The sequence below is a fragment of the Saimiri boliviensis genome, chromosome 3 (assembly GCF_048565385.1).
Source record: "Saimiri boliviensis isolate mSaiBol1 chromosome 3, mSaiBol1.pri, whole genome shotgun sequence".
NCBI lineage: Eukaryota > Metazoa > Chordata > Mammalia > Primates > Cebidae > Saimiri > Saimiri boliviensis.
The window spans coordinates 83224817-83242983 of record NC_133451.1 but is presented as its reverse complement, the minus strand read 5'-3'; the positions used below and the strand labels follow the sequence as shown (position 1 = coordinate 83242983).

At 38.5% G+C, this 18167-nt stretch overlaps 1 protein-coding gene across 3 annotated transcripts in view; it reads right to left on the bottom strand.

Moving 5' to 3' along the window:
• Positions 1 to 5265, bottom strand: part of CCSER1 (coiled-coil serine rich protein 1) — a 1354615-nt gene extending 1349350 nt beyond the window's left edge. For 2 of the 3 annotated variants that reach the window (XM_074396448.1, XM_039468594.2), the window contains exon 1: positions 4824 to 5264. The gene's annotated coding sequence lies outside the window, so the exon portion shown is untranslated. Of the gene's footprint in view, positions 1 to 4823 lie in introns of all 3 variants that reach the window. The other variant, XM_039468593.2, reaches the window with a different exon arrangement.
• Positions 5266 to 18167: the final 12902 nt, after the last annotated feature.

Here is an 18167-nt window from a genome sequence, read left to right as displayed (position 1 = left end):
TAACAAGTTTTTGTAGTTGCTGCTGCTGCTTAGGGAACCGCATTTTGAAAACCACTACTCTAGGTTAAGAATTGTCATTAGATAATAAAGTGTTTCTTTATAAAAGTCCTTTGGACTGTATTTAGTATCAAAGCACAATTTAAAAATTCAAAAATTTTAATCAAGTTTAATATTTTAGAAGAGTTAATGCAGTGTAAATGATGCAAAACCAAAAGCCGTGTTTTAAGCTAACCTAGGTATAGGGCCAGGAATTTGGCAAATAACTTCATTAATGATCTAAGCAAAAATATTTTAACAATTTTTAATATGCCGAAAACCTCAGTAAACATTTCCAACAAACACTTTGTAAAAAATGTAGCCTGCATGGCAACAACTTAAAATGCAATATGGTTGTTTATAAGCAGACTGATAACAGTATCTTGGTAATGTATTGCAGTTGAGAATGGTCAGCTTTACATTTTAATATTCAGTTTAAGCTTCATAGTAAAACATGTTCCTTTTGTTATGGTGTTTTCTCCTCAATCTCCCCATCTTTTTTCACTGCTTCTTCCACCCCAGACTTGATGTTTTATTGTTAACTGACACTCTTGCACAGGGAAGATAATATTGCTGATAGAAGCGTATGTACTCACTATAAAGCAAACAGATTTTGTCACTATCCAATAGGGAAATCATGCAGAAGCTGTCAGTCATAGAGTGGATGAGATTACATTATCAAAATGATACACCTGTGACATATAGTCCAAAACCAAACTCAAAAGGCACCAATTAACAGATAGTCTGGTTTGTACCCTAACTACATGGGGAATCACTCCATTCTTGCATGAATATAAAACTGGTGATTTAGTAGCTTTTCACTTTTGTAATAACACTTATCTATTCGCTGTCAACAAAATATATATATATGAAAATATTTTAATTCAACTAATCTGAAAGTAATTCCATTTGGTTATTTATTGAAAGCCATGTCTAATATTTGTGCAATTTCTTTACTGTCACCACAACATACTTCTGGGTGTCATATTGAACAGACAGGCTCAAAGTCAAATCATGTTTCCCCTTTATTCTTAAAATAAAGAAATGCATTTTAAACAGTTTGTCTAAAATAAACATACATGCACAAAGACACAGTTTGTCTAAAATAAACATATATACACAAAGAAAAATCAATTAAGTTTAGAATAGAGAATTGTTATTATTGAATAGCCATAAAATTGTTGCTGAAATTATAAAACGTTCACCACAAGCTCTGTATCATAGCTCTATGTTCATGACAAATAACGTAGCGATAGTTAACTATTATGTGGATGCATACAATAACTTTAAATAAAACCTAATCTAATGGGTTCAATAAATCTAACAACTTTAAAATAAAACATTATAGAAAATATATTATTTGACTACACATTTTATATGAAGAATAAAATGTTAAGTATTCAATGAATGCTCACTATTAATATTTTTATTATTTTACACATCATCACACTTCTTTAGAGAAAACCTAAAAAGATTTGCTTAAGGAAACACCAAAAACACCTCACTACAAGAGGTTGCATGTGCACCACTTTGACTCAACACATTAGTGAGACGTGGATATACTTACATTTTTAAAGCACATATTCTCTATGAGAACTCTATTGTACTATTGCAGTAATACAAGTACATATTGTCTGTTAAAAGGCAATATAGGCCGAGCACGGTAGCTCACGACTATAATCCCAGCACTTGGGACACCAAGGCAGGTGGATCACCTGAGGTAAGGAGTTTGAGACCAGTTTGGCCAACACGGCGAAACCCTGCTTCTACTAAAAATACAAAAATTATCTGGGCAAGGTGGTATGCGCCTGTAGTCTCAGCTACTCGGGAAGCTGAGACAGGAGAATCACTTGAACCCGGGAAGCAGAGGTTGCAGTAAGCTGACACTGTGCCACTGCACTGCAGCCTGGGTGACAGCAAAAATCCATCTCAAAAAAAAAAAAAAAAAAAGAATGTGTGGAAGGATGTACATCCAAAACAGACCCAACCTGCACTCTGCAAAGTATCCAGCAATCTTAATTTTTGTCAAAACAAACTTATCTTCCCTTATGTCTTCTTTACTATTATTCCAGGACACTTGCATCTATCCCTTATATTTTTCTTATCCGCAATGTACTAATGGTACTTATCCTTTAAGATCAAGACCAAGCAAGTCTTACCTACCCGTAAAGCATTCTCAAACAAAATCCAGTATGAAATGTTATTGCCATGCTCTGAACTCCTGTAGTACTCATTAGACATATAATCTCTTATTGTTATGGGTTGTTAACTCTATGCTCAAGCATGAGCATCATCTTCCTCCCACATGGCAAGCAAGTTCCGAAGGACAGGGAACAAGGAATCTCCCGTTCCTTTCCAATGCCTAGGCAGTAGTACCTTGCACACAGTAGGCCTTTTATTATGAGCATCATGATGAGTAATAAAATGCAATAAAGGGTTGAATAACTATTATGGTAAAAATATAATAAATTTTTCATTTTCTACTTTTAGTTTTATCTAAATTAAGGTTCGATTGTATAAATAATGTATCTTTAAAATAATAAACAGTTGCTGATTCTCTTGACTGTCAAAAAACAAAATACATATAAATCGGACTTTTAATGATTGCAGTAATACAGTTCATCAATTACATTTTTAAGTTCTCTATTTTATTTATGTTCCCACAGTTTGGGATAGTTGAGGTAATAACCCTCAGAGTGTGGTTCCCCATCTGAGTTCTAACCTAATATTTAAAGCTGCGCACATGCTTCAGTGTTGAAAATTTATTTCAAATCAACATAAATCGAACAAAATATAAATATCAAATCCTAATTCTTTGTTTTTCAAATGAACCAGTTCTTAAGGAAAGCTATGTTCAGCTGAAAAAACAATACAAACAACAGTTGGTTTGTTTGATCAAAATGATTAATTAATTTAAATGAAAACAAATCACCCTAACAATAGGTTGACCAATTTACTTCTCTCTCTTTGGTGAAACTATTTAAAGTGTGGTTACAACATAAAATTTCAATGTTTGAAAAACGTGCTGGCACGCTCTTACAGTTATCAGTTTGAACTATTAAGGACACTGTCCTACTATCAAATCCAGTCATGGTCCTATAAAAGTACAGGTTGCTACTTTTAAGAGAAAAAAATTCATTTTATAAGCACGGTGACAGGCACTGCCCCAAGTCACCTCCAAGTTTCAAGTTGCGTATCTGGAACATGTACCTGTTATAAAGCAAACAGAAATAGAAACCAAAACCAATTATGTTATAGCCTAGACTCAAAGTATTTTAGGTCTTCGCTTAACAACCAGTTTTGAAGGAACCAATGATAACTGACCCCCACCTAGGTGTCCACGCCTCCATTCTCCCTGAGGCTTTTAATAAAAACACCTTTATGTTAAACGTGTACACATTATTTTTAATAGCCTTTGGGGGGCAGAGAATGGAGACTGTGTGTTACATTTCAATAGGAAGGTATTCAACTGTACAGATTTCAGAAATGAAAACTGTTGAAACCAAGTAGGTATTTTCTGACTTGTAAGTCCTGCTGACTGCCTGAAAAGGGAAGAGGAGTGGAGTAGAGGACATAAAAACATTAAAGGGCAAAGAATCTGTAACTTCTAAGAAGTATTTTTTTCTACCTGTAAAAATACAACTGGTTTGTTTTTCTTTTTTTTTTTTTTTTTTTTTTTTTTTTACTTCATCTCATATTCCAGGTCCCATGAGAGGAGGGGGGAGCATAATTGCTTCTAATTCTGAGACAGAGAGAGGAGAGAGAAAGAGAGCAGCTCAGGATACACTAAAGGAAACCCCAAGAAATTTCACAACTCTTTGCCATAAATAGCCTTTCTTCTCACTCTGGATACCTCCTCCTTGACATCAGCTCGGCTCAGCCTCCACGCGCGGAGAAGCACCATTCACAAATCCCTCCGTCACCCTTACCCCTTGCTGGCACCGTGCGTACGAGTCCCTGGGACACAAGCCAAAAGGCGAAGGGGCCAGCCAGAGGGCCACATGCGGTTTCAGCTCAGGGCTGACTTCCTACTCAGGTGAACCAACCCTCTGGTTAGTCCGGAGCGTGCACGCACGCACACACACGCGCGCACACACACACGCACACACACACACACCCGGGCTCTTGACACGCCACCACAAAGCAATTGGTTCACTCTAAGTCGCTGCTGTGACTGCTGCCTCTGGGCAGGGTCTTGCCTCCCATCCAGGAAACCAGCGCCAGAGGACTAGCAGGCGGAGGCGACAGGCGGACCCGGCCCGGCACTGCGGCGCCTCCGGGAGACCCGGGCTCCCCGCCCCTCCTTCCCTTCCCCCTCTTCGCCGCCGTCCCCGCCTCAGCACCCGCAGCCCGGGCTCCAGCACTGGCCGGCCGCCCCTACCTGCGGGACGTGAGCGGCGAGGGAGGGGAGCGACCAGAAGCCTGCGCCAACTCTCGCCTCCTTGGCCACCGCTCCGCATCGCCCTGGAGCGGCCGCCGCGGCCGCAGGCAGCAGACCACGCAGGAGCGCGGAGGAAACGGCCGCGCAGCGCACCGGGAGTCGCGGGCCGGTAGCGAGTGAGCCCGCCCGCCTCCTTCCCACCCCGCTCGCAAGGCCAGGTCTCTGCGCCGAGCACGCCGGGCCCGCAGCCGGCGCTCCGGGCCTGGGCGCGCGTTGCTCCGGGCGGCCCCGGCGAGGCGCAGTCACCTGCCGGGCGGTCATCCCCCGCGTCCGCCTGCGGCCAGCCCCGCACAGCGGCGACGCGACGCGCGACCCGGGGGCGCTGAGGCACCAGGGGCGTTACTACCTTGAGGGCTCCGTGCCGCTTGTTAAGGCTGCTCCCGGGCACTCGGGGATTTATGTCTTCGGGGCACCGGGGTGTCCTTCCTGGTCCCCCTTCTCCGCCCTCCCTCCCTTTCTCGGCCGTTGGGCTCCTTCTCTCCACTCTCAGTTCACAGAGTCGAGCTGCGTTATTTAATAATCCTCCTGCTCCTCCTGCCTGCGCCAGCAGAGCTGCTCTGCCGGAGCCGCCGCTTCCCAGTCAGTCATGTTGAGAGAGAGAGGGAGGCGGATTGGCAGCAGGTCGGCGACTAGTTGTGGTGAGGGAGAAGAGAGCAGAGCGAGAGGAGGGCAGGGGAGGGACGCGGGGAGGCGCTTCCGAGTGTGTGAGTGCGCGGAGTGTGACTGTGTGGGGAGCGCCGGGGCCACCTCCCCGGCAGGCCGCGCTCCCGGGCTGTGAGAAGGGCGGGCCCCGGCGCGGCCTTTATAGAACGCGGAGCGGGGCGGGCGGGGCGGGGCGGCGGGGAGGGCGGCGCCCGGCCCGCGGCGTCCGCCGGCCTCCGCGCACGCATCCTCTCGCATCGCCGCGCGCACACCCACCGCCGGCCCGCCGCTGAGTTTTCGTTTGAGGGAACGCAGTATCCCACCGCGTTGACCTGGCCTTTTCCCCCAGCCTATCCCGGTGCTTACGTGGAGTCCAAGTGCATTGGCAGGTCAAGACTAGGGAATGTGGGGGGAGTCTGAAGAGAAGCGAAGTGACTGCGGGGATACTGGAAATAAATGCACTGTATTTCTCCTCTCCGAGGTTCCAATGTTACCTTCTTTCTTTTCCTCCTCTAAGGGAAGGAATTACCAGATTTTTGTCTCCGCTTTTCCTTCTCACCCACCCAATTCACATCCTGGCAAGTGTCTTCCTTCCTGAGTAAGAAGAAAAGAAACCTGGTTCTTTCCTTTAAGCAGGTCACACCTCCCAGGAACCATTTGCAGCAATGAATTCTGTAAGATAATGGAAGCACTGCCACTGTGTCCGAGAGTGGAACTTGGGTTCCTACGCAGAAGGTCCTACACAATACAGGCATTACAGGCAAAACCAGCTGTCAATTAGACATCATTTGACTGACGGTTCCCTGGAGAAAATTTGCCAGTTTCGGGATCGAAAAGACTTCCGATGCATGCTTCTGTTGCCTACATAACTTATTTTCCCTTGATCCTCTCTCCGCTGCACTGCCTCATTTCCTTTCAGGTTAACACTGAGTTCCGAACTCTTTCCCATTCATCCCCTTCTTTATCTCCACTCCTGTATATTTATGCCTTTAGAAGTCAATACAGCACATGTACTGTATTTAATTCCGTTTGCGTATGCGTATCTTTTTTTTTAACTCATTCTGGTAGATTGTAGGACATTTCCATGTAGAAATAGATCCAATATTAAATTTGTACACCTGGCATCACCTCCCTTACCTTCTGCCCAGATTACAAGGTGTGATCAGGTGCACTGAGGTATTGAGAAACAACTTAAGGAAATCAAGTGATTTACACATTTTTCTTTGTGTGTGTGTGTGTGTGTGTGTGTGTGTGTGCTCTATATAATCTAGCTGGCTATAATCTAACTTCTGAAATGTTATATCGGGGATAAAAGCAAGATATACTTTTTAAATGAATCTGAGTGGTCAATGTGTATTATAGCATGGGGACAACTCTGCTTTTGGAAGACAAATGTAGAAAAGTTTTTCATAAATCTGAAAAAAGGAAGGTAAGATTTAGGAGGCTACGGAAGAGGCAACAAGGTTGACAATTTAGCTGTCTTATCTTCTTCCATGGCTTATGACCATTATACATCTTCAGGGTTTTGTCATACGCACCTTATATATTCTCCATATATTTTACCCTTTCACATTGATGTTCTTCTCTCCTAATTCTTCAATCTCTCATACAGAGTTTAGCCACCACTAATAATGATTTAAGCATGTGATCAAGAGCGAACAAAGAAGAGATATTGGGGAGTGTGATAAAAACAAAGTGATATTGGAAAGAAAGGACAGCAAAGTTAGGACAGGTGTGTGAATATAGCAATAACATAAAAATATAAGCCATTAAAGCTTCTTTAAGCATTGAAAAAAATGAATGGACTAACAAAGCATATTGGGATTGATAGTGTGCCCTGTGAGACAGCTATTATTTCCTCAATTTTACACACCAGGAAAGATAAATTTTGAAAGGGTGATCGGATAACCTAAGATCATACAAAGAGTAAGTAATGAAGCTGGAACTCAACCTGTCTTATTCTACTGTCCATATCGCCTCCCATTCAGAATGCCTGGCTTAGCTAAAAATTTCAAGAGTTTCCTTAGAGCTTTTGCTTATGAAATAAGCTGACCTACAATCCTTTGGCATTTTTCTTCTACCTCCCTCCTTCTTATTACAATGCAAGGGTGGTTTATGAAATGTTCATTTTTAGAGCTGGTCAAGGATTTTAAAAGTCTTAACATACTTGAACTCATACATGGAAAAAGAAAACTTTCCCACACAGTCCTTTCTGAAAGAAACCTGCTGTCATTGTAAAAGGAAATTTTGTAGAGGAGATAATACTGAACATTTGCATCTAGTGAATAAATAGGTGGTTTGAGAGCTGTAAGCAAACATTTTTAAAGATTCTGTCCTCCTAAAAGGATGATACTCAATCTTATTCAGAAAGTTTGTGGTATTTTCAGTGTCCTGGCTCATTTAATTGGCATTAATAACAATGATTTGATTATGACTCTTTATTGCATACTTTAAAATTATGTATTAGACCAGGTATTTCAAGGGCATTTTTGGTAACCACAACTGATTGTAATTTTTACACTCTCAGTTGCATTCATTATTAGTGAGAACCATGAAAATCTGTCAATTGCCTTTATTCATTAAGGTATTACATGAAGCCAACATTTCTTGCTTAATTTTCCAACAATTTTTCTTTCCAAATAAAGGCTAGAATTCATACGCACTAGACCAGAAAGACATATGAAGCATATAACTTAAAACATACTTCTAAAAAGTTGATTCATTTTAATGATTTTGTATTTTTCTTGAAAAAAAAAATCTGCACTAGAAACCCCATTTATATGCATTTTAGAAGTTAAGTAAATAAATTATTCTCTTTTAAGATTGTTTAATGTTTCAAGTAGAATTCCCCACTTTGCAACACTTTCAATGATGCAATTTTTGTTGTGATAGGAAAACAGAAAGTTAATGACTCTTTCCAATTTGTTCATTTTCATCTCATGTATGCTTGCTGCTGTTTGGTTCCCAAGTGCATTTAACTGGCAAGTTCAATGAAGATTTGGCATTGCACCATTTGATGAAAGCAGAAAAATTAGGTTGCCAATTACATATGTGCCCCTTATGTGCACTGAATTCCCACTGAAGTGATGAGCCAAATTAGAAATTCCTCAGTAGTCGTACCTAAAAAGTAAAATTAGAGCCCAGGGAAGGAAAGGGAGTTTTGTTTTTTTTTTTCCCCAACCCCATTACTAGTCTAAGACAATTTAGAAAGTGAGTTAACTTTAATACATTTGTGAAACAGTGTTGGTAGATGAAGTGTCATTAAACATTTTTAAATTGCATCTCTTTTGTTCTTTCCTAGCTATTTTATGTTTCTTTGATTTATTTTATATTCTACCATGAATTAGCCAATCATTATGAAAAAAAATATGAAGACAATTTCCCCCACTTGTTTTAGCCTAATGGAACAAAAAAAAAAATTTAAGAAAATATATTACACATATGGTATTAGCATTCTGGATTTCTTTCATATTACTAAGAGGTAAATTATCCTTCTGTGATGACTTCTGTAACATGAAAGTGGCATTATTAGCACCTTAGAGCAACAAGACCAGTTAATTGACATCAAAGCAAAACTGGCACTTAGTTGAAGATAAGGACTGATGAGAAAGTGTGAGATAGATATGCAGATTGACTCAGCTGCAGTTCTAGGTAGAGAGAGCACAGAAAAACTCAATCTTAATGTAAAAAACTCTTAACTGGGGAAACTTCCAGGTAGACAAGGCACAGTGGACAAGAGCTTAGATAGAATTATTCTTCAGATATCTGATAGTGGTGACTATATTTGGTAAATTGTCTTTTTGCTATGGAAATTCTACCCACCGACAAGATAGCAAGATATATTCATGTGGAAACCTAGGCAAAAGCTAAACTCAGGTGAGTAGGTCAAAACACTCACTGCATGAGCTGTTTTTGATCTGGAAACTCCGCAAGACACCTAGAATTCCTCCTGTAGGACACTTGGGAGCAAGCCTATAAAGGTGAATGTAAGCCACTATCCTTGCATCTGGGTTATCATGTCCCAGATTTACAAAATGATGTAATTCTAAGCCCATTTAGTGGGCTAAGAGGATAGATAGTAGAGGACATGGAGAGGCATCTCTTAACCAGCACCTAAAGTAATCCTGAATTTCTAGGAAAACTACCCAGTTTAGGGAGCTGAAAATTTTTCAAATAGTACATAGATTTGTCAAAATAAAAATGATTTCCATTTTACATAACATCATAAACCCAGAATTTCACAATATAAGAGAAGCTCTATATAAATGACAAAAACTAAGATATGCATTTTTCACATTTAAATGGTGAAGTGTGATGAAAGGAGTCAAGAGCTAACAACATTAAATGTTCTCTGAATTTATGCCTCTCTGTTTATTAAGGAAGGAAAACTGAGTTAAAATACTGTTTATTAACATAAAACAGAAAATCTTTATAAACACATTCACCATTAGAAACTTTTATATAATTTTCTTATCTTTGTTTCCTTTTTTAAAAATTAATTAACTTATTTTTGAAACAGAGTCTTGCCATGTTGCTCAGGATGATCTTGAACTCCTGGGCTCAAGGGATCCTCCACCCTCAGCCTCCCAAAGTGCTGGGATTACAGACGTGAGCCACTTTTCTACTTCTAAACGTGACTAATGAGGTCTTTGTAAAAATAACTTCAGGATTTCATGCTTTCACGTGGAATACTTTTTCATGTTTGAATACAGTAGTTCTCTTTTATCCTTGGGGGATACATTGAAAGACCCCAGTGAATGCCTGAAACAATAGATAGTTACAAACCTTGTGCGTGTGTGTGTGTGTGTGTGTTTCTGCTCTGATAACCAAGAGGGCTACTAAATGACTAACAAGCAGGTAATATGTACTGCTGGATGCTGGATATGCTGGACAAAGGGATGACTCATGTCCCGGCGTTTGGAGTAAGGAGTGAGGTTTTATCGCATTACTCAGAATGGCACACGATTTAAAACTTATAAATTGTTTATTTCTGGAATGTTCCATTTAATATTTTTGGACTACAGCATTCCTCACGTAGCTGAAACAGCAGAAAGTAAAACTGTGGATAAGGGAGGACTATTGTACTTTTTTTATTGTAATATTTTTTAAAGTTAACCCAATTAATTGATACATTTCTTGATGGCAATGGGTTATATAATCAAAGTGACATTTTTTTAAATTGGGCTTTTGAGTTATTCTATTATGATTGTCCCTAGGCATCTATGTGGTTTTAGGCATTTCATTAAAACAAACAGGACTTGACACATTTTAAAATAAAGCACATTAGTTAAATCATACCTAAAAATAGCATATTGATAAAATCTGAAACTAACACTAAATCTGGGTATAAATCATATAAATACATATGGTTATAATCGTAGGAATAATGAAACAAACTGTAATAGTATTCTGGTATTACTTAGATATATAATAAAAGTAAACAATGCTAATAAAATAATTTAAACCATATTAAACCAGTAGTATAGCAGGTTGGAAACTGGTCTTACCATCTGTCACTTTCTATACTGGCAGTTTCACAAATGAGATCTCTTTTTAACAAAACATCACAGCAGGAGATACAGACATGTGAATTGTAATTAAAATGTGAAAAATGCATTTCCTAGCTTTTGTCATTTATACAAAGCTTCTTTTACAATTGTGAAATTCTGGGCTTATGACGTATGTAAAATGGAAGTCATTTTTATTTTGACAAATCCATACACTATTTGACCAAAATTTTAACTCTAGAAATGAATGCATATGCTTTCATAAATTGAAGTGCATTTTCCTTATGTCTGATTCATTCAGTAGTGAGATTCAATTATTTTTTTAATCATCCACATATAGAAGATGAAGAGGAATAATTTGTATATATTTTTGCAATCTAGATCATCTGATGACTAATGTTATTTCTTTTTATATTTACTTATCATTGCATTCTTTTAAATAAAAACAATATTGAATTTTATTCATTTTCTGGAAAAAAAAAAAAGCCAAAATCATACACTTAACTCTGCCTACATTTTATATCTGGGTAAAGAATGGTTTTATAGTATCTTAGCATTTACATATCAAGCAAACCAAAATATGCACTGTATGAAATGTGACAGCTATTAATGCTACAAACATTGATGAAGTGTTCAAGAAAACAATAGTGGTGTATTTCAATTTTTTCAAGTTAACTAAGGTTAAAATAGCACATTTATATTTAAATAGCTCATAATTTTTATTCTCACTGCCTATTTTTAACATCTTGGGTGTTTTCTAGAAACTTAAAGTTAGCAGGTGTTCCTGACATTTGTTTTTCTGGAATTTGTTATTCAAACACATTCATATTCCTAACCTATTCTGGGATGTAACAATGCTTTGTTTTTTGTGTGTTTGTTTGTTTTCTGCACTGTCATCATTTCCAACTTTCCCTCAAATGTTAACACTTAAATAACAATTGATATTGAGATTGGAGTGAGTCATTACATCACCATATGATTGTATGTTTCAAATATGGCTATCACAAATATTGCATTTTATGCACTTCTTGGAATGTGATGTTGAAGATGCTCTGATTGAGTAGTTAGTTATGTTTCTCCCTCTTAGGCCTTAAGAGACCTTTGTGATGGCCTTAACCAACAGAATACGGTGAAAATTATATTATGTAATTTCCTAGGCCAGGTCATAAAGCTGCTGTTTATTTTCTGCTTGTTCTCTTGGGACTCTTGCTCTTGGAACTTAGCCACCTGCTATAGGGAATCCAAGCAGCCTGTGTAAAGGCCCATATGAAGAGAAAGTAAAGCCTCCAGCCATTATCATCCCAACATGCAATGAGCACCAATTTGCCAACCATGTAGGTAAGCCATCTTGGAAATAGATCCTCCAGCTCTTAATTCTATGTACTCCAGCCAGCCATGTGGAACAGAAGCAAGCTGCATTAGTTTTCTACTGCTGTGTAACAAATTACCACAGACAAAGTGGCTGAAAATAAATGCCAGCTTGTTAGATCACAGTTTTGTAGGTTAAGTCTGGCAAGATGTGGCTAGTGCTTTGCTCAGTATCACAGGCCTGAAATCAAGGTCTTATTTAGGTTGAGTTCTTATCTGGAGGTTCTGGGGCATAGATCCACTTCCAAGTTTATTTTTCAAAATTTAGTTCCTTGCAGTTGTAGGATTAGTCTCTGTTTCTTGACAAATGGCTCCCTCCGTTGTCAGCCAACAACAGCAGCTTCAAATCTTCATGCTCCAAATCTTTCAGTTCTTCATCTGCCCACCAGATAAAACTCTGCTTGTAAAAGAGTTATATGATTATTTTGTTAATAATCCCACCCTGGTAATCTCCCTATCTTAAAATCAACTATGCCCTATACCATGACTATTCACTAAAGTAAAATGTATTATGCATTATGGTAACAGGTTCTAACTACGTTGAAAAGGGGGGATTATACAAGGGTGAGAGTTATTTGAATTCTGCCTATTGCAAAAGCTTTTCCCTAAGTCTTTAAATCCCACTAGGCTATAAGCCAGCGGTGGGCCCATGACTTATTTGCTTGTTATTATAGCCCCAGTGACTTGTAGAAGTGAAATAATGGGTGCCCAGGTGAAACAAGGAATGGAGTGACTGTGGATTTATTCTTTATATCATTTCCTGCAAATAATATGCAATAGAGAAATAGTTTTGTTATTCCTTTGAGAGCCTTCATTTTCCTTCAAACTATTGACAGTCTTTTGTCTCTGATTATCTTTCATAAGTTATATTTTTACTGTACTAACTTTAAATATGGCTGTTGCAGTCTCAGCATAAAGGAGAAACATATTTACTAACCTAATACATGAGAATTATTTCAAGATCTATTTTACTTGTGAAGTTCTCACCAGTATTATGTTGTTTAGTACCAGAAAACATCTTTATTTGGAATCATAGAAAAGTAAAATTTGAAGGAACCTTAGTTATTCAACAAATTTGTATTGAAGATGCTAAACCACACAAATATTAGGAATACCAAGATGGGGAAAAAAATTTCCCCATTGAGATGGTCATTGTAGAATACAATATGAAGTACAATACAAAAGGTGCACAAGCAGTTACTCCTTAGTTTTAGGGAAATCACAACCTGATCGTAGACATACTGTAGCAAACAATCACAGTAGCTGACTCTCAGTCTTTATATAACTTTGGTGTATTCTGAATTGGAGTTGTTTTATACTGTGTCATCTTGCAAAGCCTGTTTCCTAGAAATCTCTTCCTCATATGGTTCTGAATGAGGGTTGGCCAGAAAAGAAGTCTTCATGAGATTTGGAAGAAAAAAATAAAACGACAGCTTTATTACACATCGAAGATCAGTATACGGAACCAGGTGCTGTTTCTGCTCCTACTCCTTGCTGATCTGCTAGCTCGCTTTGTTGACTTGTGGCAGCAGCTGCATCTGAAGTTCCCTCCGTTCCTGCGAGCGCCTTTTCATCCTCTTAGAATGTACATGTACACATGTGGAAAGTGTCAGGAGCTACTGCATTATCACTTGTGTTGTTGACATTGGAGGTGGCTAGAAACAGATGTAGATAGAGATTGTCTTTTGGGGTCCAAAATACCCAGTTTGTCCCAGCCAACCCCAAGTCCACAGACAGCTTTTCTTCACAACTTTCAATTCTGCTGCTATTAATGGCTTTAAGCTTGCCATTAGTTGCTGTGGTGACAAGCTTACAGACATCTTTCAAGCTCTCACAGTTGCATAAGGTCCAATCCCTGTAATAAATATCTTATTCAACATCATTTGTACTAGCTCTGCTTTTCTGATGGAACATTCACTTAGATGGATATATTTTGTAGAAAGAACCAAAAAATTTCTAACAATCGGAGGTCTATGATGGGAGAAAGACAAGAGATAAAGGTGAGTACTTCATAAATCAACTCCATAATTTTGATCATCTATTTGAAATATTTATTCAGTTTTTAAGCTTCTAGGATACCATGGTTCCTTGAGTTTACTCCTAACTCTCTCTTTCTGTACTTTCTTTGCTAGATTCAACTCACATCCATGACCTCTACATATGGAGTTTTCCAAGACTCAAGATTTCAATTTCATTTTCTATCTATTACTCAATTATTTGCTGAGCCCATTTAAGCTCTGAGTTTTGATGTCATCTGAATGCTGATGACATCCAAATTTGTATCTCCAGTCCAGAACTCCTAACTCATGTATAATTGCCCACTTGACATCACTGTATGTAGGAGCATCTCAAACTTAACATATTCAAAGCCTCCTGGAATTCCTCTCAAAACCTGTTCTGTATGTAGTCTTCATTATCTCAGTCAATGGAAATTCTATTCTCCAGTTATTTGTGTTGAAGACATTTAGATCATTTTTAGCTTTTCTTTTTCTCTGTAATGTTCATCTAATATTCCTATAATGTTAATCTCAATAAATATTTTTTCAAAGAAGAATAAATCACTGATAAAAGCACAAACTATATATTCAATGCTAAAAGCACATACAAGAAGTACCGCAGAGGGACGAGAAGGTGTTAAATGCTCTTCATTGACTTTTCTGAAATGCAAAAACAAATTCTTGCCATTTTGAATACATTTTTAAGAGAATTTTGTATGGAATTTTTTTTCTGCTAAATCTCGGTGTTTGTGAGTCATGTGGCAACTGAGAAATTTATCTTCACAGTGATTCTAAAAGCAGATGGCATTCATTCATTTATTCATTCAGTCCCTGTATTCAGAGAAACAGAACCAATAGGGTATAAAAATATACACACATATAAACCTGAGAAGATTTATTATGGTAATTGGCTCACAGGAGTATGAAGGCCAAGAAGTCCCATGATCTGCCAACTGCAAGTTTGGAGAACCAGGAAAGCTGATGGTATAATTCTGCCCAAATACAAAGGCCTAAAAACCAGAAGCATCTGAGAGCAGAAAAGATGATGTTCCAGCTCAAACAGAAGCAGATTTACCCTTCCCCCCACCTTTTATGTTTGTTCTATTTGGGCCCCAAACAGATTGGATTATGTCTGCCCACATTGGTCAGGGTGATATTCTTTATTTAGTATAATGATTGAAATGCTAATCTCTTATAGAAACTCTCCCACAGACAAAAAGTAATAATGTTTTGAGGCATGAGTAGTCCTGTCTAGTTGGATTGTTTTAATTTTTCACTGACTTTAATCACAGGGCATGATGGTAGTAAGAGACATCCTAAGGGATATCCTATTTTCACATGTGCTCCTACTTACTACCAACCACTGTGGACTGGTAGTCCATTTCCCTTGACAGTCTGTATCAATAACCTCAGCCAACACCACAACTCTCTTCTAGGCTTATTGATTCAGAAGCGTTAGATATCCAAAGTGGCCTAGTGTCAGTGTTAACTTTCAGTTCAATGAAATTATTGTTGTGTCTCCTGATGGAAGCATTCTTCCCTCGGGAACTAAGATCTCTAGGCCAGCAGAGCAAAAATTCTCGGGAACAGGAAACAAACCTTTTTCTAGTGAGCCTCTAGAGTTGATGGTAAGCGATGCCACTCCCATTTCCCCACTGATTTCTGACCTAACTATTGGAGAAACAGCACTTTATACTGAATGATGATTCAGAGCATACACAGCCTCCTAAAGAATCTTGCTCCAGCCCTGCAATATATTGAACCTAGCTGGCACTGTAATTGAGTCTTCAATAGGCCATTCCACTGTTCTATCAAGCCAGCTGATTCAGGAGGATGGGGAACATGGTAAGACCAGTGAATTTTATGAGCATGGGCTCATTGCCACACTTCTTTTGCTGCAGTGTGTTTCTTGATCAGAAATGATGCTGTGTGAAGAACAGTGGTAATAGATAAGGCATTCTCTAAGTAAACATATGATCATTTTGTCAGAAACATTGCAGAGAAGGCAAACCTACAAACCTGTATCCAGAGTAAATGTCTATTCAATAAGGCTGCCCCTCACATGATGGAAGTGATCCAATATAACCAACCTGCCACCTGGTAGCTGGCTGATCTCCCTAGGAACCTGTAACATTACCAGGGGTTCACCATTGGTCTCTGCTGCTGGTAGATTGGTCACTCGGCAGTAGCCATATTCAGGTCAGCTTTGGTGGGCAGAAGTCCATGTTGCTAAGTCCGTGCATAACCTCCATCCCTCCCACTATGGCCATGTTTTTCCTGAGTCCACTGGGCAGTGACAGGGCTGACTAGGGTCATCCTATTCACTTGATTATTAAAATCTTCGTCTGCTGAGACTACCTATTGGTGAGCACATGTATATAGGACACACATATCTTCATGGGTTTTTGGTTTTGTTTTTTTGATCTGTTGAGAGGTCTCTCCACATACTTCTTCCCCACATTTCTTCACCACTTATTTTTCAATCATATTCTTTCCCTAGGCCCCAACTATCCAGCCAAACCATTGGCTATAGCCTGTGAATTGGTATTTAATCTCACATCTGACTGTTTCTCCTTCCAAGCAAAGTACACAACCAGGTGCATAACAAGATGTTTTGCCTGCTGGTAGAATTTTGGTCCAATAATGTCCTTCAGTGATATCCTGGAGAGGAGATGTAGTGCTGGAGCTGTCCACTTTCAGGTGGTCCTTGCATATTACAAAGAACCATCTGTAAACCAGGCTCAAGTCTTGTAAACTACACACTGAAAGGAGGAATACACTGCATTGCTATGTTTTGGTCAACAATGAACTGCATTTACAATGGTGGTCCCATAAGATTATAAGGCGGCTGAAAAATTCCTATCACCTAATAACTTTGTATCCATTGTAATGTGGTATCACAACACATTATTCAAATTTGTTATGGTAATGTAAACAAATGTACTGCACTGCCAGTCATAGTCATATAAAAGTGTAACATACAATTATGCAACATAAATAATTATGCAACATACATAATACCTGATAATAGTAATGAACAACTATGTTACTGGTTTACACATTTATTTTTAATCACACTTTAGAGCATACTCCTTCAGCTTGTAAAATAGAGGTTAATCACAAAACGGCCTCAGGCAGGACCTTCAGGAGATATCCAGAACAAGGCATTGTCATAGGAGATGACAGCTCCATGCATGTTATTGTCCCTGAAGACCTTCCAGTGGGAGAAGATGTCAAGGTGGGACACAGGGATATTGATGATCTTGAGTCTGTGTAGGCCTAGGCTAATGTGTGTGTTTGTGCTTTCGTTTTTCACAAAAAAAAGTTTAAAAAGCAAAAAATTAAATAAATTTTAAAATAGAAAAAGGTTTATAGAATAAGAATACAATGAAAGAAAATATTTTTTGTACAGTTGTATGTGTTTGCATTTTAAGTTGTGTTATTACAGAAGAGTCAACAAGTTAAAAACATTTAAAAGTTTATAAAGTAAAAATGTTACAGTGAGCTAAGGTTAATTTATTATTAAAGAAAAAAATTCCTAAAATAAATGTAGTGTAGTCTAGCTGTATCAAGTTTACAGAGTCTACAGTAGTAAACAGCAATGTCCTAGGCCTTTATATTCACTCACCACTGACTCACTGACTCACCCAGAGAAACTTCCAGTCATGTAAGCTTCATTCATGGTAAGTGCCTTATACGGGTGTACTAATTTTCAATCTTGTATTTCATATTTTTACTGTACCTTTTCTATGTTTAGATGCACAAGCACTTACCATTGTATTACAATTGCCTACAGTATTCAGTACAATAACGTGTTATACAGGTTTGTAGCTTTATATAGCCTAGGGGTATGGTAAACTGTACCATCTAGGTTTGTGTAAATATATTCTATGATGTTTACACAATGATGAAATCTCCTTATGATGGATTTCTCAGAACACATCGCCATTGTTAAGGGGCATGTGACTGTATATATACACACACATGTATATTTACAGGAGCTACATATATACATATGAATATACATAATATATATTAATGTGTAGAATTTATATAAACAGGATGTATATTCATACATACATGAATATATGCATTCATTATATATACATATACATATATATATATATATGCACACACACACAGAGAAAGAGAGACTATCGAAATTGATTCAGCTAT